General features: G+C 38.0%; 1 long non-coding RNA gene across 1 annotated transcript; it reads right to left on the reverse strand.

Moving 5' to 3' along the window:
• Positions 1-22,247: 22,247 nt before the first annotated feature.
• LOC116188652 lies at positions 22,248-23,162 on the reverse strand. The gene is made up of 2 exons (XR_004152279.1): positions 22,863-23,162; positions 22,248-22,777 (listed from the first exon to the last, which is right to left on the reverse strand). It is a non-coding gene; the product is annotated as an uncharacterized LOC116188652 (long non-coding RNA).
• Between the last annotated feature and the right edge of the window lie 1,323 nt (positions 23,163-24,485).

Consider the following 24,485-nt stretch of genomic DNA (forward strand, 5'->3'; position numbering starts at 1 on the left):
CCTAGGGCTTTACAAAACTTAAATAGGGATTAAAAAAATCTAAATTGCACAAAAAAGAAATAAACTTTTCTAAAATTGCAAAAACACCCAAATAATGATAAAGTGCCCGTTTGAGGCCTTAAATAATGGAATTTGTCTTAAATATCGAAAAATCACAACAAAACAGTGAGTATTGCTCCAGAGGCCATTTCCCTTGACATATGGTCTTCAGAACTTATTTTTCTCCAGTTACCACGCTGCGTCAGTTGGTATCAGAGCCTACGGTTTAACCTTGATCGACCATGCCGCCTAAGAGGAGGGATCGTGTGGACGATGTTCTTGAGCGTGACAACCTGCGACATCTGCAATAGAGGATGGAGCAAATCGTGAATCAGAGGATGAATCATATGATGGAGCAGCTAACACAGTAAGTGGCTGCACTTATGGAGAACCAGAATCGGAGAAACCCTAATCCGAATTATGACCCTAATCGAGAGGAAACTAAAGAGGAGTCGAAAAGAGAGAACTATTTTGCTGATATTCCACAAAGACAGCAAAGGGGCGCTATCGAGCACGACAGGAGGCGACCTATCGAGGAAGATAGGAGGCATTGGGAATCGGGGATGCGGACCAACATTCCAGAATTCCATGGCAACCTCAAACCTGAGGAGTTTATTGATTGGTTGGCTATAGTTGAGGAGATCTTGGAATTTAAAGGAGTGCCCGGATACAAACGTGTACCTTTGGTGGCAATTAGATTGCGAGACAGAGCCACGGCATGGTGGCAGCAACTCAAATTAACCAAGAGCCGATTGGGCAAGCCAAAAGTTGTAACGTGGGAGAAGATGAAGAAACACCTGTGAGCCAGTTTTCTGCCATATAATTTTCAGAGATTGATGTATCAGCGGCTGCAGAATTTATGGCAAGGAACTCGAACGGCGGATGAATATACCACCGAGTTTTTCCAACTTATAGTTCGGAATGAGGTACATGAGACTGAAGATCAATTAGTAGCAAGGTATATCGGGGGATTGCAGGTGCAGATTCAAGACACTGTCAACATGTTTAACCCACCTAGTGTCTCAGCAGCACATCAAAGGGGGCTACAAGTTGAAAAATAGTCCCGACGCAACAGTAATTTCGGGAATTCCTCCAGTGTAGGAAGTAGTAGTGGTGCGAGTCGTCCTGGTGGTAGCGGTGGTGGTAGTAGCGGAGTGAACCGCCCTGCAGGAGGAGCTAACGGAAATATTACCAACACAAACCAGCCAAATAGACCAACAGGTAGTGGGATGAAGTGTTTTGGATGTGACAAGGTTGGTCGCAGGCAGTCCGAGTGCCAGAAGACCGCTGGCAAAAAGATATTTTTCGTTGGCACGGAGGAGGGCGAAGATGAAGATGTGGAGGAAGCCGAATATCCTGAATTTGATAGTGAGGAGGTCATCGACGAGGATGTCGTGACTAAAGACACAGGAACGACACTGGTTGTTAGGCGTTCATGCTTGACGCCTAAGGTTGCATATGACAATTGGCAGAGGCATAATATTTTTTAGTCCACGTGCACTATTCTTGGTAAGGTGTGCCGTTTTGTTATCGACGCTGGCAGCTGCGAGAACATTGTCTCTGCGGAGGTAGTGAAGAAATTGGGCCTCAAGACAGAGAAACATCCTAAGCCTTATAAACTGGCTTGGTTGAAAAAAAGGGGGCGAGGTTAATGTGTCAGAACGTGCATTGGTTTCTTTTTCTATTGGCTTGAAATACAAAGATATTGTGTGGTGTGATGTGGTAGAGATGGATGCATGTCTATTTACTGTTGGGGAGGCCGTGGCAGTATGACCATCATGTGATTCATGAGGGGTGGACTAACTCATACAGTTTTATGTTTGAAAATGTGAAGATTGTGTTAGTGCCCAGCAGAGAGACGGAGAAACCAACCTCTATGGGTGGGGAAACGAAGCTCTTTTCATTGGCGAGGTTCGAAGAAGAGGTGGATGAATCGCAGTTAATTTATGTGCTACTTGGAAAAGAAGTGGCCGGTGAGGCGTCAATTCCAACCGTAGCCGCACCTATAGTGGCTGAGTATGTGGATGTCTTTCCTGATGAGCTTCCCGATGGTTTGCCACCCTTGCGTGATATTCAGCACCGAATTAATCTGGAGCCTGGAGTGGCACTGCCAAATGGACCCCATTACAAGATGAGTCCTAGAGAGCATGAGGAGCTGCGAAGGCAGGTCGAAGAGTTGCTGGCCAAGGGACATATCCGTGAAATCTTGAGTCCTTGTGCAGTTCCAGCCTTGCTTACACCCAAGAAGGATGGCTCGTGGCGTATGTGTGTGGATAGTCGAGCCATTAATAAAATTACGGTGCGATACAAATTTTCAATTCCACGACTGGATGATTTGCTTGACTAGTTCAGCGGTGCAACAGTGTTTACGAAACTGAATTTGAAGAGTGGATACCATCAGATTCGCATAAGACCTGGCGATAAGTGGAAGACAGCTTTCAAGACACGCGAAGGGTTGTATGAGTGGATGGTGATGCCTTTTGGGCTGTCTAACGCACCGAGCACCTTAATGCGTGTGATGAACCAGGCCTTACAACCATTCATTGGCAAGTGCATTGTTGTTTATTTCGATGATATTCTGATTTATAGTGCTAACCAAACAGAGCACCTCCAGCACTTGCGAGCAATTTTGTGTGTGCTTCGCATGGAGAAGTTCTATGTTGCCCTGAAGAAGTGTGTATTCATGGCATCGAAGGTCTTATTCCTTGGGTGTGTTGTCTCCAGTGAAGGACTAAAGGTAGATGAGTCCAAGATTGAAGTGGTGAGGCAATGGCCGCAGCCGAGGACAATTACTGAAGTGCGCAGCTTCCATGGACTTGTGTCCTTTTATAGGCGTTTCATCCATCACTTCAGCACGATTATGGCGCCTTTAACAGATTGCATGAAGGGTGGAAAGTTTGCGTGGACGGAGGAAGCAGAGAAGGCATTCCAGCTTATCAAGATGAGTCTTACGACTGCCCCAATATTAGTCTTGCCTGATTTTGCTCAGCCCTTTGAGTTACATTGTGATGCTTCTAAAGTGGGCATTGGAGCAATTTTGAGCCAGAACAATAGGCCTGTCGCATATTTCAGTGAGAAGCTATCTGGGGCTAAGTTAAATTACAACACCTATGATGTGGAGTTCTATACGGTGGTACAAGCAGTCAAACATTGGTGGTATTATTTGTTTCATCGGGAGTTCGTGCTTTATACTGATCATGAGGCATTAAAACACTTTCATCGCCAAGATAAGGTGTCCCCACGACATGACTCGTGGATTGCTTATTTGCAGCGTTTTACCTTCGTGGTGAAGCACATGTCAAGGGTGACGAATCGAGTGGCTGATGCATTGAGCCACAGGAGCAATCTACTGGTTAATCAGCGTATTGAGATACCTGACTTTGACTGTCTTCGTGATTTACTTGAGACTGATTCATATTTCTCTAATGTTTTGGGGAAGGTTCGTGCTAGAGAGAAGTCAGAATTTTTGCTGCATGATGGGTTTTTGTTCAAGGGCAACCAATTGTGTATTCCAAATTGCAGCCTCCGTTTGCAAATTATTAAGGAGTTGCATGGAGAAGAGCATGTTGGGCGAGATCGGACGTTACAGCTAGTGCAAGGCTCGTATTTTTGGCTGACCATTCGCAAGGAGGTGGAAAAATACGTGCAGAGATGTCAAGTCTGCAACGTGTCCAAAGGGACAACTACCAACGCCGCGTTATATATGCCATTACCAGTTCCATCGCGACCTTGGGAGGATGTCAGCATGGATTTTGTGCTGGGTCTACTGCGAACACAGCGTGTTAATGATTACATCTATGTTGTTGTTGATCGATTCTCTAAGATGGTGCATTTTATTCCTTGTAAGAAGACGATAGATGCTATTCGAGTGGCTCAGCTATACTTTTGTGAGGTGTATCGTCTTCATGGATTACCAAAGTCCATTGTTTCTGATCGGGATACCCGGTTCCTTAGCCACTTTTGGCGCAGTTTATGGAACATGGTGGATACACAACTGCAATTTAGCAGTGCTTATTGTTGGGAATTGGTGTATGCCCTAGAGGCAATCTATAATCAGTTTTGTAATATGATATCTATTTCATTATAAAACGAGGCATATCTGTTATTGTGTAGATTGCGCTAAATATGATTTTACACAATAATGTCCTTGGAATAGTAGGTTCAATAGGCATCAAGTGTGACTTGATTGTGAGATCCTATAATTACTGAACATTATTCCTAAATGTCCATAGTCAAAGTATTATCGTTAATTAGGACAACGGTAATACGGTTAGACTAGTGTGAGTGTTGATTGATGACCAAATCTCATAGGTCATGGATATGGAGATATCAAATCACACCACATGTATACATTAAGAGTAATGTGTATTGGACTGACCCGCCATGAGATTGCTACATGGGTTGTTACGTGACTGTCATTAGCATATCTCAAAGTGACTATAGTGTAATGGTCCTTTGACTTGAGGTCACCATGGATTCCTACGTGTAATGTCGTATATTTTGATACTGTCAAACGCCACCGTAACTGGTTGGTTATAAAGATAGTTATTGGGTATGCCACAAAGCATGGAAAAGAATGTGAGTGACCAAGATAGGATTTGTCCCTCCTACGAAACGGGAGCGATATCTCACGGCCACTTGGTGGTTAAGTCTAAAAGTGTATGCATACCCAAATGAGTCGATATAATGATATCGAGCTCATTTGCTCTGATAGACTTACCCGGTAAATCAAGAAAGAGAGATATTAAGCCATACAAGGATGTCATCGACCATGCCTTGGGCTCAATAGAGATATAGAGGACAATGGATTATATTACACGGTAATATAGGTCACGAGGTTCGTCGAGAAATTGACTTTCCGATTACTTGAGTAACAGTGATGCATTGCTAGATGCCGCTCACTGTTTGTAATATTAAAATAGAGATTTCGATATTACTATCAACGTAATTGGGAACCTACAGGGTCACACACTACGACTAACTTGACGAGATATTTTGAAACAACAAAATTGTCTAATAAAGATTAGATGATTTATGGTGCGACCGATTAATCGGATATTTAATGAGATTAAATTTGCCGATTAATTAGACCCGATTTATTAGATTTAATGGTGTGCTAAGTGGTTATTTTTATGGAACCACTTGGAGCCAATTATAGAAAGAAACATGGGCCAATTGTATGATAACACTTAGCTATACACATGGACTAATTAAATGATGTCACCTAGACTTACACATGTCACTTGGAGCCTTGATTCTCCTTAATCCCACATCGGTGGGGCTTTGAATTTGTCTTCCCCATATTGCTTATAAAAGGGGCAGCATGCATGTTTAGATATAAGAGATATATATACATGTATATGGGTGTGCGTGTATAAGTGTAAGGAAATTCAAGTTGAATTGTTCAATTTGAATTAATCCTACTAGTCTAATAAATTTCGGGTGTTGCATCGGGGTGTTTCTTTCGAGTGTTGGTCGCTAGCACCGCCGATCTCGAAAACTCGTCGACAAAGTCGGTGTGGATACCAGTAGAGGCGTCACGCGTGGGACGCTCGGTCGACAACTTTAAATATTCCAGGTACGCTTTTATTTACTCTTACTCTTCTAGTAGGTCTTGGAATTAGTTTCACGGGTAAGAAATTTTGAATTTCTGTTCCTTTTTACGCTTCCGTTAGCCCCGTGGAACTAGCAATTGGTATCAGAGCCTAGCTAGTTAGAATCTGAGTAGATAATAGCATAAAATATGATTTTATGCTTGGTACTGGTATGATTATGTTTGATATTTGCGGTGCATGACTGTTAGACATGGACTATGTCCTAGTTGTGTTAGTATAATAGTTATGCGTTTGGACTATTATGTAATTGTTACATAATAGTGTATGGTGAGATCGATTAAATGTTAATCAAATCCCTCAAAATATTAAGTCCATATCCTTACACCGTGTAACGCTCGTCAAGACCAAGATCGATGAGTGTGTAGACCTTGCCTTCGCAGGATGCCCTTATCTATCCTAGTAAGACGTTGTGTTTACCAGTGGGTCGGACTTAACTGAGCAAGCCTAATAGGATTAGGAGTTCAGAGGCATGTAGTTGGGCATCGATCTATAAGATAGATTTGAATAAGGAATTATTCACTCAACTAATCAAGAGTTGCATGTGATGCAATTGGGAAAGTGAGTTCCCTACCTAAATAGCCAGTTCTGGGTGAATCAGCCCTCGCTGACTCAGACCTTGGTGAGATATGGATCTTGAGCTACTATGAGAATGATATTCTCTGAATCAATGTTGAGGGTCATTGATTTGATATAAATAGTGGGAGCAATATTTATAAAGTCCTCATTAAATATTGATGTGTCATAATACTTATTTTGTATATTTCTATGGTAGTTACCATGGCAGGGAGCACTTCTAGTACTTTCTGTTTGCGATCCGTCCTTGATAAGGACAAACTGTCAGGGAATAATTTCCTTGGTTGGTATCGAAACTTGAGAATTGTTCTCACCCAAGAAAAGAAACTATATGTCTTAGAGCAACCTCTTCTTGCGCCACCACCTGACGATGCCCCCCAAGCTGAGAAAGATGCTTATAGTAAGCATCATGATGATGCCGTAAACGTCGGATGTCTCATGTTAGTCACCATGGACTCGGAGCTTCAGAAGCAACATGAGAACATGAAGGCGTACGATATGATCGTGCATCTCAGGCAGCTCTATCAAGAGCAGGCCCGACATGAGAGATTCGAGATCTCTAAAGCACTTTTTCAGGCAAGGTTGACTGAGGGTAGCCCGGTGGGTCTTCATGTACTCAAGATGATTGGGTACGTCGAGACTCTGGGAAGACTGGGATTTCCTCTGGGTCAAGAGTTGGCCACAGATTTAGTCCTACAGTCGCTGCCCAACAGTTATAGTCAGTTCATCATGAGCTATAATATGAATGACTACAATAAACCATTGCCTGAACTGCTTAACATGTTGAGAACAGCTGAGCATGATATCAGTAAGGGGACGTCTGTTCTAATGGTCCAGGGGACCAAAAGAAAGGGCAAGGGCAAGAGTAAAGGCCAGAGGGCTAAAGGTGCATCCAAGTATGACTTGGGTGCGTTGAAGCCTAAAGCCAAGGTGGCAAAGAATGATTACTGCTTCCATTGTGGCAACACTGGACATTGGAAGCGGAATTGTAAGGTATACCTAGAGGAGTTGAAGAAGAAGAAGGGAAGTGAGACTTCTACTTCAGGTATCCATGTTATAGAGATCAATGTATCTACTACTTCTACATCTTGGGTATTAGATACCGGGTGTGGTGCTCATATTTGTGGAAATATGCAGGACCTAAAGAACAGTAGATCGTTGGCAAAGGGCGAGGTGGACCTACGAGTTGGAAATGGAGCAAGAGTTGCTACATTAACTGTAGGGACTTATCACTTAGTTTTGCCTACTGGGCTAGTATTAGATCTTAACGACTGTTATTATGTACCTGCTATTAGTAGAAACATAATATCTGTTTCTTGTTTGGACAAGAAGGGATTTTGTTTCACTATCAAGAACAAGTGTTGTTCTATGTACATGAATGATGTATATTATGGCAGTGCACATTTAAGTAATGGTCTGTATGTTCTTGATCTAGATACGCCTATTTATAATGTGGAAATCAAACGGCTCAAATCTAATGATTCGAACCCGACTTACCTCTGGCATTGTCGTTTAGGCCATATTAGCGAGAATCGCATCTCTAGACTCCATAAGGATGGATTACTGGACTCGTTTGATTTAGAATCGATCGAGACATGCGAACCTTGCTTAATGGGGAAAATGACTAAGGCCCCTTTTACCGGAAAAGGTGAGCGAGCTAGTGATCATCTGGCTCTCATACATACTGATGTATGTGGACCAGTGAACAAGCTTGCTAGAGGTGGGTATCTCTACTTCATTACATTTACTGATGATTTCAGTAGATTTGGATATGTGTATTTGATGAAACACAAATCTGAATCCTTTGAAAAGTTCAAAGAATTTAAGAATGAAGTGGAGAATCAGTTGGGTAAGAGCATTAAAGTTCTTCGATCAGATCGAGGAGGTGAATATTTGAGCTATGAGTTTGCTGACTATCTTAAACAGTGTGGGATTTTATCTCAACTGACTCCACCTGGAACACCACAGTGGAATGGTGTAGCTGAGAGGAGGAATCGAACTTTATTAGATATGGTTCGATCTTTGATGAGTCATGCAAACTTACCTGACTCCTTCTGGGGATATGCTCTACAGACAGCTGCTCTCATATTAAACAATGCTCCGTCGAAATCAGTTGAAAGGACACCATATGAGATGTGGTATGGGAAGCGTCCCAAGATGTCTTTTCTAAAAATATGGGGTTGCGAAGCTTATGTGAAGAGATTGTCTTCGGATAAGCTTGGCCCTAAATCGGACAAATGTTACTTTGTGGGGTATCCTAAGGAAACTCGAGGATACTATTTCTATAATCCCATCGAGGGCAAAGTGTTTGTCGCTCGAACTGCGGTATTCCTTGAGAAAGAGTTTCTCTTCAAAGGAACTAGTGGGAGGAAATTAGAACTTGGGGAAGTTCTACCACAAAATGACATTGACCAATCGACGGGCGATGTTGCAGAACAAGTACCACAAGTTGTTGTGGCACAATCTTCTACACAGGTGACACGGGAGCCTCGTTGGTCTAGTAGGATACGTCATGAGCCCGAGAGATATGGATTTCTCGTGACTCAAGACAATGACGTATTGCTCATAGATAATGATGAGCCTACAACCTATGCGGAAGCCGTAATAGGCCCTGACTCTGAGAAATGGCTGGAGGCCATGAGATCTGAGATGGAGTCCATGTACACTAACCAAGTATGGACTTTGGTTGATCCACCTGAATGGGCAAAACCCATTAGGTGTAAGTGGGTTTTCAAGAAGAAGACTGATATGGACGGTAATGTGATTACCTTTAAGGGCCGACTTGTGGCAAAAGGTTTCAAACAAGTTCATGGTGTTAACTATGACGAAACTTTTTCCCCGGTGGCTATGCTTAAATCCATAAGGATCTTGCTTGCAATTGCAGCTTATTATGATTATGAGATCTGGCAAATGGATGTCAAAACTGCTTTCCTGAACGGGAAGCTCCTCGAGGATGTGTATATGACACAACCTGAGGGTTTTGTCGATCCACATAGTGCCGGAAAGGTTTGTAAGCTACAACGGTCTATTTATGGGCTGAAGCAAGCTTCCAGGAGCTGGAATCTTCGTTTTGATGATGCAATCAAAGAGTTTGGTTTCATTAAGAATGAAGATGAACCCTGTGTTTACAAGAAGGTTAGTGGGAGCGTAGTGATCTTCTTGGTGTTGTATGTAGACGACATACTTCTGATCGGAAATGACATTCCTTCCTTACAGTCTGTGAAGACTTGGTTGGGAAGGTGTTTCTCTATGAAGGACTTAGGCGAAGCTACCTATGTGCTAGGTATCAAGATCTATAGAGATAGATCCAGGAGACTGCTTGGCCTAAGTCAGAGTGCATACATAGATAAAGTGCTTCGGCGTTTTAGCATGCATGATTCTAAGAAAGGGTCGCTGCCTATGTTACATGGCATAAGCCTTTCGAAGGCTCAGAGTCCTTCTACTCGAGAGGAGAGGGACCGCATGAATAGGATTCCATATGCGTCAGCTATTGGATCCATCATGTATGCTATGTTATGCACTCGATCAGATGTCTCGTATGCTTTGAGTATGACGAGTCGATACCAATCAGATCCAGGTGAAAGACACTGGATTGCAGTAAAGAACATCCTTAAGTACTTACGAAGGACTAAGGAGATGTTTTTGGTATATGGAGGCGAAGAAGAGCTCGTTGTAAGAGGTTACACCGATGCTAGCTTCCAGACCGATAAGGACGACAGTAGATCGCAGTCAGGGTATGTGTTCTGCCTGAATGGAGGTGCTGTGAGTTGGAAGAGTTCCAAACAGGAGACAGTAGCCGATTCTACCACAGAGGCCGAGTATATTGCTGCCTCTAACGCTGCAAAAGAGGCCGTTTGGATCAAGAAGTTCGTGACAGAACTTGTTGTGGTTCCTAGCATCGCAGACCCAGTGGATCTCTATTGTGACAACAATGGAGCCATTGCGCAAGCTAAGGAACCTAGGTCTCACCAGCGATCCAAACATATACTCAGGCGCTTCCATCTCATTCGCGAGATCATCGACAGAGGAGATGTGAAGATATGCAGAATACCAACAGATGAGAATCTCGCAGATCCACTTACGAAGCCTCTTGTGCAGCGCAAGCACGAGACTCACACTAGATCTATTGGCATAAGACATGTGCCAGATTGGCTCTAGTGCAAGTGGGAGATTGTTGGGAATTGGTGTATGCCCTAGAGGCAATCTATAATCAGTTTTGTAATATGATATCTATTTCATTATAAAACGAGGCATATCTGTTATTGTGTAGATTGCGCTAAATATGATTTTACACAATAATGTCCTTGGAATAGTAGGTTCAATAGGCATCAAGTGTGACTTGATTGTGAGATCCTATAATTACTGAACATTATTCCTAAATGTCCATAGTCAAAGTATTATCGTTAATTAGGACAACGGTAATACGGTTAGACTAGTGTGAGTGTTGATTGATGACCAAATCTCATAGGTCATGGATATGGAGATATCAAATCACACCACATGTATACATTAAGAGTAATGTGTATTGGACTGACCCGCCATGAGATTGCTACATGGGTTGTTACGTGACTGTCATTAGCATATCTCAAAGTGACTATAGTGTAATGGTCCTTTGACTTGAGGTCACCATGGATTCCTACGTGTAATGTCGTATATTTTGATACTGTCAAACGCCACCGTAACTGGTTGGTTATAAAGATAGTTATTGGGTATGCCACAAAGCATGGAAAAGAATGTGAGTGACCAAGATAGGATTTGTCCCTCCTACGAAACGGGAGCGATATCTCACGGCCACTTGGTGGTTAAGTCTAAAAGTGTATGCATACCCAAATGAGTCGATATAATGATATCGAGCTCATTTGCTCTGATAGACTTACCCGGTAAATCAAGAAAGAGAGATATTAAGCCATACAAGGATGTCATCGACCATGCCTTGGGCTCAATAGAGATATAGAGGACAATGGATTATATTACACGGTAATATAGGTCACGAGGTTCGTCGAGAAATTGACTTTCCGATTACTTGAGTAACAGTGATGCATTGCTAGATGCCGCTCACTGTTTGTAATATTAAAATAGAGATTTCGATATTACTATCAACGTAATTGGGAACCTACAGGGTCACACACTACGACTAACTTGACGAGATATTTTGAAACAACAAAATTGTCTAATAAAGATTAGATGATTTATGGTGCGACCGATTAATCGGATATTTAATGAGATTAAATTTGCCGATTAATTAGACCCGATTTATTAGATTTAATGGTGTGCTAAGTGGTTATTTTTATGGAACCACTTGGAGCCAATTATAGAAAGAAACATGGGCCAATTGTATGATAACACTTAGCTATACACATGGACTAATTAAATGATGTCACCTAGACTTACACATGTCACTTGGAGCCTTGATTCTCCTTAATCCCACATCGGTGGGGCTTTGAATTTGTCTTCCCCATATTGCTTATAAAAGGGGCAGCATGCATGTTTAGATATAAGAGATATATATACATGTATATGGGTGTACGTGTATAAGTGTAAGGAAATTCAAGTTGAATTGTTCAATTTGAATTAATCCTACTAGTCTAATAAATTTCGGGTGTCGCATCGGGGTGTTTCTTTCGAGTGTTGGTCGCTAGCACCGCCGATCTCGAAAACTCGTCGACAAAGTCGGTGTGGATACCAGTAGAGGCGTCATGCGTGGGACGCTCGGTCGACAACTTTAAATATTCCAGGTACGCTTTTATTTACTCTTACTCTTCTAGTAGGTCTTGGAATTAGTTTCACGGGTAAGAAATTTTGAATTTCTGTTCCTTTTTACGCTTCCGTTAGCCCCGTGGAACTAGCACTTATCATCCCCAAACCAATGGACAAACTGAAGTCGTGAATCGATCTTCGGGTAACTTGCTGCGAAGTCTAGTGAGGGAGCATGTGAAGAGTTGGGATCTCAAGTTGTGCCAAGCTGAGTTTGCCCATAATCATGCAGTCAATCGTAGCACGGGTTTTAGCCCTTTCCAGGTTGTGTATGCTATTGTTCCCAAGGGTCCTCTGGATTTAATTCCTTTGCCTAACCAATCTAAAGTTCATGGTAAGGCAGCAGATTTTGTGGATAGCTTGCGAGAGATTCATCAAGCAGTATTTGAACATTTGACAGCAGCAAACGCCAAGTATAAGCAAGTTGCAGATAAGAAACGCCGATTGGTGGAATTCGAAGTGGGTGATTATGTGTGGGCAATTCTTACTAAGGATCGATATCCTACTGGGGAGTACAACAAGCTTTCAGCAAGGAAGATTGGGCCAGTAGAGGTTATCAAGAAGATCAATTCGAATGTATATCGGCTTAAGCTTCCTAGCCACATTCGTACTGCTAATGTGTTTAATGTGAAGCACATGATTCCTTACACGGGTAACAGTTCGAATGAGGAGAATTCGAAGACGAATTCTCTCAACCCATGGGAGAATGATGCGGTACAAGAAGTGGGAAGTCGGTACTTGGAAAAAAAAAACAGGTTCTAACAACCCTATGTCAAGGGAAATGGCCTTCGGAGCAATACTCACATTTGTTGTAATTTTTCGATATTTAAGGCAAATTCCATCGTTTAGGGCCTCAAAATGGCATTTTATCGTTATTTAGGTGTTTTTGCAATTTTAGAAAAGTTTATTTCTTTTTTGTTCAATTTATGTTTTTTTAATCCCTATTTAAGCTTTGTAAAGCCCTGGGGCTAAGGCAATGAATTTCGAATTTTATCAATAAAGTCGTGGAGCTACCGTGCTCTTTCTTTCAATCTCGGATTTGTTTTCGAGTTTGATGTCTATTCCTGGTATTCGTAGAATTAACAGGTGATAGAAGGTTATTGTCTGATATTCGTGCGCGAATCAACAAATTACAATTAGTTTCACTGCATCACAAATGTTATTAAACAGATTTTTTCTGCAGCCTGCAAAGTGTATGTATATATATATATATCCATACACCATGTATATATACATATATAATATTGATACTTGCATATATATATATATATATATATATTTGTTTTTCTGTTGAATGTCTTTTTCGAGGAACCTCCCCAAATTATAATATACACGTGCTTACATGATTCTGTTGGAATTATATTGCACAGGGAATCGGGCTTTAATTTATTCTTGCTCGTTATTTTAATGTGTGTCATTCGTACTATTTTTTAACATGATATATTCTACATGATGGTAATAAAGTATATTCCTTTTCGACTATATCATGGGAAAAGATACATAAACATGCCTTCTTTTTTTGCTGAATAAGAAGGCTGAGAGAGAAAGATCAGCGTAACAACTCCCCTCTGGGGAGACCAGAGGAGCTTCACAATCGCTATAAAATATTCCATTCCCTCAATTTAGTAAAGGGCTCGATGAGACGTCAGCTCACCTAAGTCACCATGACCCTACCAAAGCGCATAGTGGACCAAAATAACTCATATAAAATAGAGAACAATGATCTATTAACGCAAGCGTTTTCATGTTTAAGTCGAGATTCGACCTCTTGACCTCCATTTTAGAAGACAAAGTTTGTTCCACTGGGCTACTAACTTTGTGGTATATACACGCCTTCTTAAATGATCATATATATATATATATGATAACTTCTCTGAATATCATTCCTTTTCTTCACCAACTAATTGCTAATTCAAATATAATGGTCGGGCAATATATTGCATCTCGTCATTTTATTTTGGCTATCTTCATTTAACTCATAGAATTGCTTATCCTTTATGAGATTAAAATTCCCAGCAGAATTTGGCTCCATTAATAAGGCAGAAAAATGGTACCCTATGTCACCCTTAAAGCCCCATGCCGGAAGAAAGAGAAAAATGTAGAGCCCACTGCCCAGGCCCAAGTAAATATTAGCGCGGCCAATCACGCAGTCCGCCAATCGTAATTTTATATTTTTTGAAGCAAAAACCAACTTTTTATTCTTTCTGGTGAAAAGCAAAACCATCTTAGATATAGAACAGTATCACGATTGTGCAGTACGCATGTAAAATAATTTACTTAAGAGTTGTAGCAAAGTAGGTCATTAGTTAGTAAATTACACGAAATACTATTAAGTTACACACATTTTAAGAAACAGTTGGGGCAAAATAATTAAGGTGCGTTTGGATTCAGAGTTAAAGTAACTTTAATTTTGATTTTGACTTTGATTGTAGAAAATGACAAATGAGATGTGATTATAAATTTGACTTGAGAAACGTGTGTTTTTGTTGTGTAGTGTGTTAAGTTAAAGTTAAAGTTAAAATTTTTGACTTGGAAAATGTGTATTTTTGTTGTGTAGTGTGTTGAGTTAAAGTTAAAGTTAAAGTTAAAATTTGGTGTTTGGGAATCCAAACGGACCTTAAAAATTCTTCATAAATTACTTAAGTTGACCTTATACAAAAATTTCTTACAATTGAAAGCGAATTACATTGATTTCAAAGAGTTTTTTGTTCCTTATATGGTTAGTAGATTACATAATTTTGAGGAAATTTTACTTGAACTTTTAATAAAATACTTAATTACACTATATCACCATTGGTGATAGGATTACAGAATTTCCCCCACGATTATCCTTTTTTCTCTTTTTGGCCTAATAATAAATTCATAAAATATTAGTTAAAAATCGGAAAGTCCTGTGAAAATCTGGAATTTTAAAAATGGTGGATTCCACAAACTATCAGGTTAAGTATTTAAGTTGGACAAAGGACTATTGACTTGCTGTAAGTTCTGATGAAAGATCACATAAAACATTGTCTATGGCTCGATCTTTAATAGATCAAATGCGTTCGTCACTTGTACTCTCTCCACTTGAAAATTGTTTTCCACCCTACGACGACTGTATTCGGTGTCAGCATTAAACAGTATTAGCAGCAATGACGAGAGATTACTTGAGGAAAAATTTAAAACGACGATATCTACAATAAAAGGCAAATTTCTTATGATTATAGATACAAACAATTATACCCGAGAAAGAGAAGATGGGACACGGCGACAACTTAGAGAGATCTCGACGTCGTAATTTGTTTCTGTTTACATCCGGGTAGGTGTATATAATTATAACTAGTCAGATGCATGTGTTCTAGAGGATGTAAACGTGGAGAAATGTTACCTAACTACACAATGGACCTGAATGGGCATAGCAGATTAGAAAGTTAGGTGATTTAGAAGCTTATATTTATTTATGTCAATTTATTTTTGGAATTTTCCCTTGATTAATGGAGCCCAAGAATAATTTCTCGTCATGGTCGAATTTTCAACTTCTTTTTGTATCCCCATTGCCGGGATTGTCCAAAAGAACCCATGGCAGTCAAAACGGGAACCTTCTAGAATACTTTCAACTGTTTTTGTCCCGTTTCCTTTTTTATTTTTCCTTTTTCTTTCCTGTCTTTTAATAATTAACGATTTCCATTTTTTGTTATATGGAAGTCGCAGACGTATGGAACAAAACTGAACCCTTAAAACTCTTGATTTTAAGTGAGAAGTGTGCCATTGTATTACTTTCATTTTGCCATTATGATTTTCTTTCTTCTAATCAGTAACACGACATAATATTTTTAATATATTTTTCCTTTTTTTCTGAGACTCTGTATTGTAAATTCAATTTAAGTTTTTTTATGGGTTAAATCAAGTTTAAGTGAATTTTGTTCAACTGTTTGCGACAATATGATCCAGCGAGGCTACTTCTGAACAGTCTTATTACGTGGATATATAGTGATTTATTATGGTTAATTTTTTTAGGATATTGGATATTGTAAATTCCTACCATGCAAAAAGTTATATCTATTAGATAAATATAAATGTAAATATAAATATAAATATATGTGTAGAAGTTTAAAATTGTGAGAACACTGCTAAGAAGCGCGATTACTGAGGGATTATTCCCTCGGAAAGCTGCCAGTATTATTCCTGAAAAGTGATTATATTTTGCTATATTATTAGCATCGCCACATCACTGTATTGCCGTGAACGATCGCATTGCAGTCGAATGACTGGCTCGTAAGTTTGCAAGCGGAAATGAAGTTGAAATCTAGACAGTCATAAATTTGTGTCAAGTCAGATAGATGTATCTCCATGATAAGTTGTTTTATTTTATACATTTCTAATCTCATATAAATCGTCTCTAGAGTCGACATAAACACTTTCTTCATTTACTGGATACACAATCCATTGTGTTCCTTTTATCAGGCAAATCACAGTATAAATATGAGATATAGTGTTCCTTTACATTCCGTTTGGATTGAATTAAGGAGACGGAACAATATAAAAGGGAAGGGAGAGAACGCTTTATAGGAGTTTTTGAATATTCTATATAATTTTCACTTCCCTTCCTTCCCCTCTCCTCCCCTGGCTCCATTTCCTCTCCCTTTCCCTCCTAACCAAACAAGCTCTAATTAATTAATATTTTAAATCTTTATAATAAGATTATGAGCCTCTCTTGTAATAAAAAAAAATTACTTTTGTCCAATTATCTATTACTACATGGTGGGATAGAGTAATTTACGGTAAAATTAAAAGTTCTAATTAATTTTATTGGATATCAATAAAAAGATTTAAAAAAAGAATACTCTTTATTGGACTACATGTACAACTTGTGTGATCGAATTGACTTGTCCATTGGGCTTGTAGAGTATATATGTGGGGTTGTGGGATTAATTATACGAAACTCGATATCCCTCTTATTATAAAGCGAAAATAATATTGTTTTTATTTTTCGTCGTCTTTTTTTATTACGTGAGAAGAAAACGAAGGGCCTGTGCATACACGCCTCATAAAATTGACAATACATCTAGCCAGCATGTGGGAAGTTGGGGACAGTTTCTGATAATTAAGACATGACTAAACAACAATATGTCCCCAAAAATGACATATATTAATTATTATATTAATAATATAATAATGACATATGTTATTATATTATGACATATTAATACATTATTAGTACAAGATACATAATTGTGGACCCAACGCCTAAGTGAGTTTCTATCGATATTGACATAACACCTTACGCTTCACCGCAAAAATAAATAAATAAATAAATAAAGATATATAAAACTATAATTTTTCACTTCCGTAAGCAAAAATTTCATTATTTGTGTACCTTCAGGCAAAAAATAAAAATAAAGGAATAAGTCAAAAAGAATTCTAGTACCCCTAAATAATTAGGGTAGGAGGTGATAATTCTATAAAAATAGAATTCTTAATGCACTTTTCACGAAACAAATCAAGACTAATTAAACATAAGTTTTCGAGTTAGACTTATATTTAGGAGTTTTTTAATAGTATCATTAGTTGTTTTATGCTTATCAAAGTGCATTTGACTTGAGATTTCTGACTATCCAACACGGTGAGTTTGTGCAAATTACACATCAAGAGTAGGCTTAGTTAGCATGCATGAACATGAAGAAGAATTTTAGAGGTCACGAGAAAATTTACGTGATTTTATTACGAAATGATTGAGTTCGGCAAGTCAATTAGTATGATCATAGCATAATTGGAAAAAGACAGACACTTAAAAACAAGCAGAAGGCGGCTCCATGAACCTGATCGATGAACGATTAAAGACCGAGTATTCACTTTGGGCTGTCCCCGGAGGAGCCTTTTCAGAATTCAAATCGGAAGAGTAGGTGAAATGGTTCAATCCAATGACCAGGGAAATAAGCTATTGAAGTATCTAAAGCCTAAAAGTATTTTGACTATTAATTGTCAAATTGTTCAATTATTATTGCGATAAGCAACATGCATGTACTAGCAACAAAAAGTTTCATTTCAATTGCGTCAATTATATATAGTCGATTCATTAACTTCTTTTCAATGACAAGAGCAGGGAAATATCAAATGGTGAAAGGAAATGTCGGACGGAGACGATCCCCGGAGCGGTAACGAGAGAGAGATTGCATATCATGGCGTGCCTTCACAAGATATGTACAAATTTTTTTTTCTTCTTTTGGACAACTCATTCTCCTAATTATTACAATCTGAATGGTATTTTTTCATGACATCTAATGAGATAGGATCATTGAAAAATTTCTGAACTAGGCAATGTAATCCGTTGGTAGTGAGTTCAAGCATTTAACGTGCATCTCAGTCGTAATCTTACGAAATAATTGATATTTGATTCCATGCATTGCATGAGTTTTTTTCTTTTTTTTTGTGAAATTTTATATATTCATAATTTATTGATACTTAATAACATACAATCGAATAATCATATATATAGAAAAAAAGAAGTTTGATAATTGATTATAAATTTTCTTTAAAATAATAGTATTTAATATAACTATATTAAACTTAAATTCCAAGGATAATTTTAGAGATGAGTATAATTAATAATTATATCTGTGTCTGCATTATGAATCTCATTGCATATACTTAATCTGAAGTTTTTCGAAAATAATTAAGTTTTAACTTGAATTTTTGTGTTACTGTAATTATTAATGACTGAATTCTTTTGTAAAAACCTTGATGGTTGAAAATCAATAAATTTCTTTTCAAATGCAATTTCGCTATAAGTTCAATTTACTAATTTCCTTTTTTCTGCTGTGCGTAGATTAATATCAATATGTGCTTTTCGTTGGTGTAGTATTAGGAGCTTGATTTTATTTTATTGCAGTAACTAAAAGTATTTGTCTTCAAGGCTTTTTTCTTTTCTGTGGTAGAAAGGGCATCTTCAATGGAATTTTGCTAAATGTACATAAAAGAGTCGTACTAACAAAATAGCAAAATTATAGCATGAAATCTATTATTATATTATATAAACAAAGTAAAATAAACCACACCAACAATTAATGCCTTTGGATTATGTAGTTAAAGAAAAATATGAAATACAATTATACTCAAAATTAAGTTAATTATAAACAGATAATTATTACAATAAGATAAATATAAGAAAAATAGATATTTGAATAATTTCTACTCCATGTTAATAAATTAATTCAAATATCCTAATCACAAAAACTCACTAATTACATGATTTATGCGCATTTGTAAAATAGAAATTTAACCTGTATATTATATTATTGACAGTTTTATTAGGCAATGCAATGCATACTTAACAAAATATTTTTTGCATGTATCTATGATTTTCACAAAAATAAAATCACCAGACACCAACTTTATAAAATTATAATCACATAAAACGTAAGATTTAAAACGTATGAAAGTAAGGTCATTGCAAAATATTATTTTCAGAAAACAATTTGTAAAATTCAATTTGTATATTTGAACTTATAATTTTCTAATAAATTCACATTATATTTTGACAATTAAATAAATATGTGATGCACATTTGAAAATTATCATTATACCATTCAAAATTAAGTCCAATAGCTAAGATTACTGTTATAAGTTCTTAATTCATTTTGAAAATTTTTATTATTCTAGAAGTAAATTTATCTTTCAAGAATGTGACAAATTATTACATCAAAACACTATTTTTTTTGGGTAAAGGAAGTCATTTTATTAATTAAAAGAGAAAATTAACAAAATGGTCATTGAAAGATTTTAAAAATAACAAATATTACTACCTGAAAGATTTTTTCTAATAAAATGATCTTTAAAAGATCAGAATCCATAACGTTTTGGTCCCACCGTCAAAATTCTGTAAGTGTCGTTACGGAAAAATGACATGGACGCTTATGTGGCATCTAGTAGACAAACGGCCCGATTAACGTTGCACTTCATCACGTACGACGTCGTTTTTGTCCTCCTGAAAACGATTGTTAAAAAAAAAAAAGAGTTATCTAGCCCAAATGAAGCCGTCCTCGGTCCTGTCCCGTCCCCCAACCGAACGACGTCGCCAATCCTCGCCCATCCCCCCATCGAACGACGTTGTCACCATCATCCCCTCCCTCCCCCATCTGCAATCAAAATTAGGGCAAGTTATCAAAATTAGGGATTTTTCGCTTCCTATTCTTCACAATTGCAGGTAGCAGAGGGTCTGATAGGCATGGAGAGTAACTCACTTGTACTGAAATCGACAAGACCAAATGACGATATGGTTTGTCTACTTCGAGATTAGTCGAGATTCACTTGATTTGGCTTGATTTGGTGATGAATGGTAGATTTGACCGATCGGTGTTTCTCGAAGTTATGGGCCCCTATTGCGTTGTTATCTCTTGCTTTTACTGTCAGTCTGCTCAAAGTTGTGGTCCCTATTGCGTTGTTGTCTCTTGCTTTTATTGTCACTCTACTCGAAGTTGTCGGTTGCTTTTACTGTCGGAATGAAAGCTTGACGAACAACATGTTTGAGGAATTTAATAGTGCAAATGTGAAGATGAGAGGAAAGCCTATCATTACCATTTTAGAGGAGATCAGGATGTATATCATGAAGAAGATGACTGCTGCTAGAACCCACATGGCAAAGTACAAGGGTCCACTTACACCTACAACTTAGAGCAAGCTTGAAAAGGCTAAGATAGGTAGCCAGAGTTGGCATGCTACTTGGGCAGGAGATTCTCAAGAAATGGACTTTCAAGTGCAGCACATTCATATGAGCAGTGACAAGCATGCAGTTAATTTGAAGCACTGCACTTGTTTTTGCAAGGAATTGGATATAAGTGAAATCCCATGCAAGCATGCAGTGGCATGTGACGATGAACGATTCTGACCCTAAGAAGTGTGTGCATTCTTACTACTCAAAGGAAACATGGGAAAGGATTTATGAGCCATATATTCAACCTATAACAAGGGAAGATCATTGGAGGAAGCAAAGCTTGGACTCTATTCTACCTCCTAATAATTCTAGGGTTGGTGGTCGTCCTAAGATGAAAAGGAGGAAGGGCGATGATATTCCACAAGATCCATACAAGGCAAAAAGGAAGTACATAAAAATAAGATGTGGAAAGTGTGGTCAGCCAGCTATAATAGGATAATATGCAAGGGCGCAACTGTGAAGGACAAAGGGAACAAGAAAGTTCCTGAGGCTAGTACTAGCTCAGCCGCAAATGATCCAATGGTACCATTTCAATATGTTTGGTTATGTCTTCTGCCAACTTAATTTTTCAATATGTTTGGTTATGTCCTCTGCCAATTTTATTTTTTTTACTCAGATGAAAAAGAGAATAAGGGAATCTGCTGATATAGCTAGGCCCTAAGGCTCAAATGTTCCAAAGGTAGCACTTAGTTAAAGCTATATTAATTGTTTGCATTTGTTCCTCTGCTAAATTGTGTTTGTGTGATGCTTTATGCATGGGAGGAAGAGAGTGGAAAAAGCTACTGAAACTGCTACTCCATTAGGTTCAAATGCTCAAATGCGACAACTAGTGGGAGAACTACCACTGAAATTCAACTATCTGGGTCGTAGTCATCTCTGTCACAGGAAAAGGGCACGAAGAAGTGCACATGAGGCTTTTTGTTGGCTGCAAATATTGTTGCTTTGTTATGATGGTTTTTGTATAGAGAATGCAACAGTGGTTCAAGTGCAATTGTAAGGATGAATTACTGTTGGGATTTGTACAGCTCATACATCAATATTTTGGCTTGTTGATCATGGAATGATTAATTTTTTAGGAATTGTCGCTCACTTATCAATGACTTCATATTGATAATGGAAAGAACTTGACAATGAATGATAATGAGAAGTTGTTATTTTGACTCTATTGTTGTTTGTGTTGGCTTGCCCAATGTTTACTGATTATACTGAGTGTGTTTCATGGATAGATTATGCTAATTGAATTCGACTCATAACCGAGAATTCTAAATATGTCCTCTCTCTCTGCTTTGTTCCCTTTCTATATGTTGTCTTCTTTGTATATTATGAGCTTAAGTACCCATATATTTCTTCAATGTGATTTACTCCCCTTAATGTATGTTTGTAATCTCTACATACTGAGTGGCATGTCATGCAAAGATTAACATGAGGAAGCTAAACAAGATCATCATCATAAAGATATGGAGACTGTATTTTGTTCAGTTTATGGAGACTAGGTTGATATTCTAACAAAACTGTGCCAACTCAATCTTTCATGCCCATTTTCCCTCTGCTTTCTCATTGAAGCTCAACAAATACTATGTATGTACATATAACATGATGGTCTTGTTTATGCATATATGTATGATTGACCAAATGATTACAAGAGCAAGCCTACCACTTGAACATGGAATATTCCCACGTTTAACAACGACCAAACAATAATAACCACAATCCAGTCCACAGATCCAACCAAATTCATCATTTGCATTACAACTACAGATCATTCCTTAACCAGAGGAATTACATTAATCATCAGACAAAGAGCAACTCCTTAACAGTCCAGTCCAGGCCACCATACTCTCTCTCCCAATGTCGGCGGTTATACACAAAAATTACATAGACAATCACACTTCATTTCATCATAATCAACCACCCTAATACAACCATTGTCATAACTAAAACCAAAGACAAATACCTCCATCTCTTTAGCTACATCTCTCTCCTCTCTAAATTCTTTCTTAACTTACTAATTATCTTCTGTTCTTGGGACAAGCTTCTACTGATATATAACTCATCCTCCCACTAAAAATACTTGCACTTCCTTGCATCATCATTCCAAAAGGGGCACCTGTAAAATGAACGCCCTGGATTTGTTGTAATGTTTGATATCATTCTCAATGCTCGCACTCTGCAATAACATAGGATGATTCCACCTCTATTCATGGTCGAATCGCCTCTGTCCATGCTCGAACAACTGTAGTTGGAGGTTGATGAGGCTTGATCAAGATTTGTAGAGAAATTATCATACTAATCATGGCATTTGCAGTAATGGAAGTGCGAGCGATGCGAATGTAAACTCATCTTGAAGGTGATAGGTTGCTCGACTTTCTTCTGCACCCTCAACTCCTTTGCTCATTCCCTCTTCTCATCATCCCCTCCCTCTCTCATCGAAATGTTACTGCAATCAAAATTATGGCGAGCTATCAAAATTAGGACACAACGCAATAGGGACCACAATTTCAAGCTGACCGACAGTAAAAGCAAGAGACAACAACGCAATAGGGTAACACAACTTTGAGTAACACCAACCGGTCAAACCTACCATTCATCACCAAATCAAGCCAAATCAAGTGAATCTCGACTAACCTCGAAGCAGACAAACCAGACCATCATTTACTTTTGTCAATTTCAGTACAAGTGAGTTAATCTCTGTGCCCCTTTTTTTTTATAACGTTCGTTTCGGGAGGATAAAAAAATGATGTCGTACGTGATGGAATGCAACGTTAGTCGGGGCCATTTATCTACTATATGCCACATAAGCGTCCATGTCATTTTTCCGTAACGGCACTTACGGAATTTTGACAGTGAACCAAAATGTTATGGATCCTGATCTTTCAATGATAATTTTGTTAGAAAAAATCTTTCGGATAGTAATTTTTTGTATTTAAAATTTTTCAATGACCATTTTATTAGTTTTTTCTAATTAAAAATTCGGATTGTTCGTCTACAGTCCTAAGGTGCACATGTTTCATAAAAGAAAGGCCACACAGCATGCATAAAAGCAATATCTGATATTACACCTACCTTGATAGTCTACCCGGTCTTTGGATTCAATATATAATAATACTGTTCTCATATTATATCGACGTCTGTTTCTTTGATGCAAGCTAGTGGGGGCAGTTTAGAAAAGGGCAAATTACGTTAGTCATGATTTCGCCTTTTCTTTCAAATCTATCGTATATTTTTAAAATAATCAAAAATATTTCATGATTTACAATTTTTTAAATCTATTCCGCCGTTATATCTTCCTTCAACATTTAACGATCTTGCCACTGTGACCTTCTAGATAGATTTCAGAAAAAATTAAAATCATAGGATAGATCTGAGAAAAAAATTAAAATCATGAAATAGATTTGAAACTTACTTAAATTTCATTAGCATAAAATATAACGACGGATAGATTTAGTAAAAAAATTTAACCATGGGATATTTTTAATAATTTTAAAAATATGAGATATATTTTTAAAAAAATAAAATTATGACATATATAGCGTAAAAATTCCTTTAAAATATTTCACCAATTTTATTTATTTATAAGTGCTCTTCAATTCCTCGAGAGGAAGGACCATCCGTCCATTGGAGCCTTTACGAATTGACAAGGACATGGACGGACCAAAGATTTTAAGGCGGCAGCTATCATTAACTAAAAAGAAAGAGCTCGACAGGCGACACGTACCAGAAGAAAATACGCAAATCACGTGAAAACAATGATATTAATTATTTCACTGAGTCGGGTTTAGTGAACTAACACTCATGTTTTCAATTAAAAGCTAAAA

The sequence above is a fragment of the Punica granatum genome, chromosome 8 (genome assembly GCF_007655135.1).
Source record: "Punica granatum isolate Tunisia-2019 chromosome 8, ASM765513v2, whole genome shotgun sequence".
In the NCBI taxonomy this organism is placed as follows: Eukaryota; Viridiplantae; Streptophyta; class Magnoliopsida; order Myrtales; family Lythraceae; genus Punica; species Punica granatum.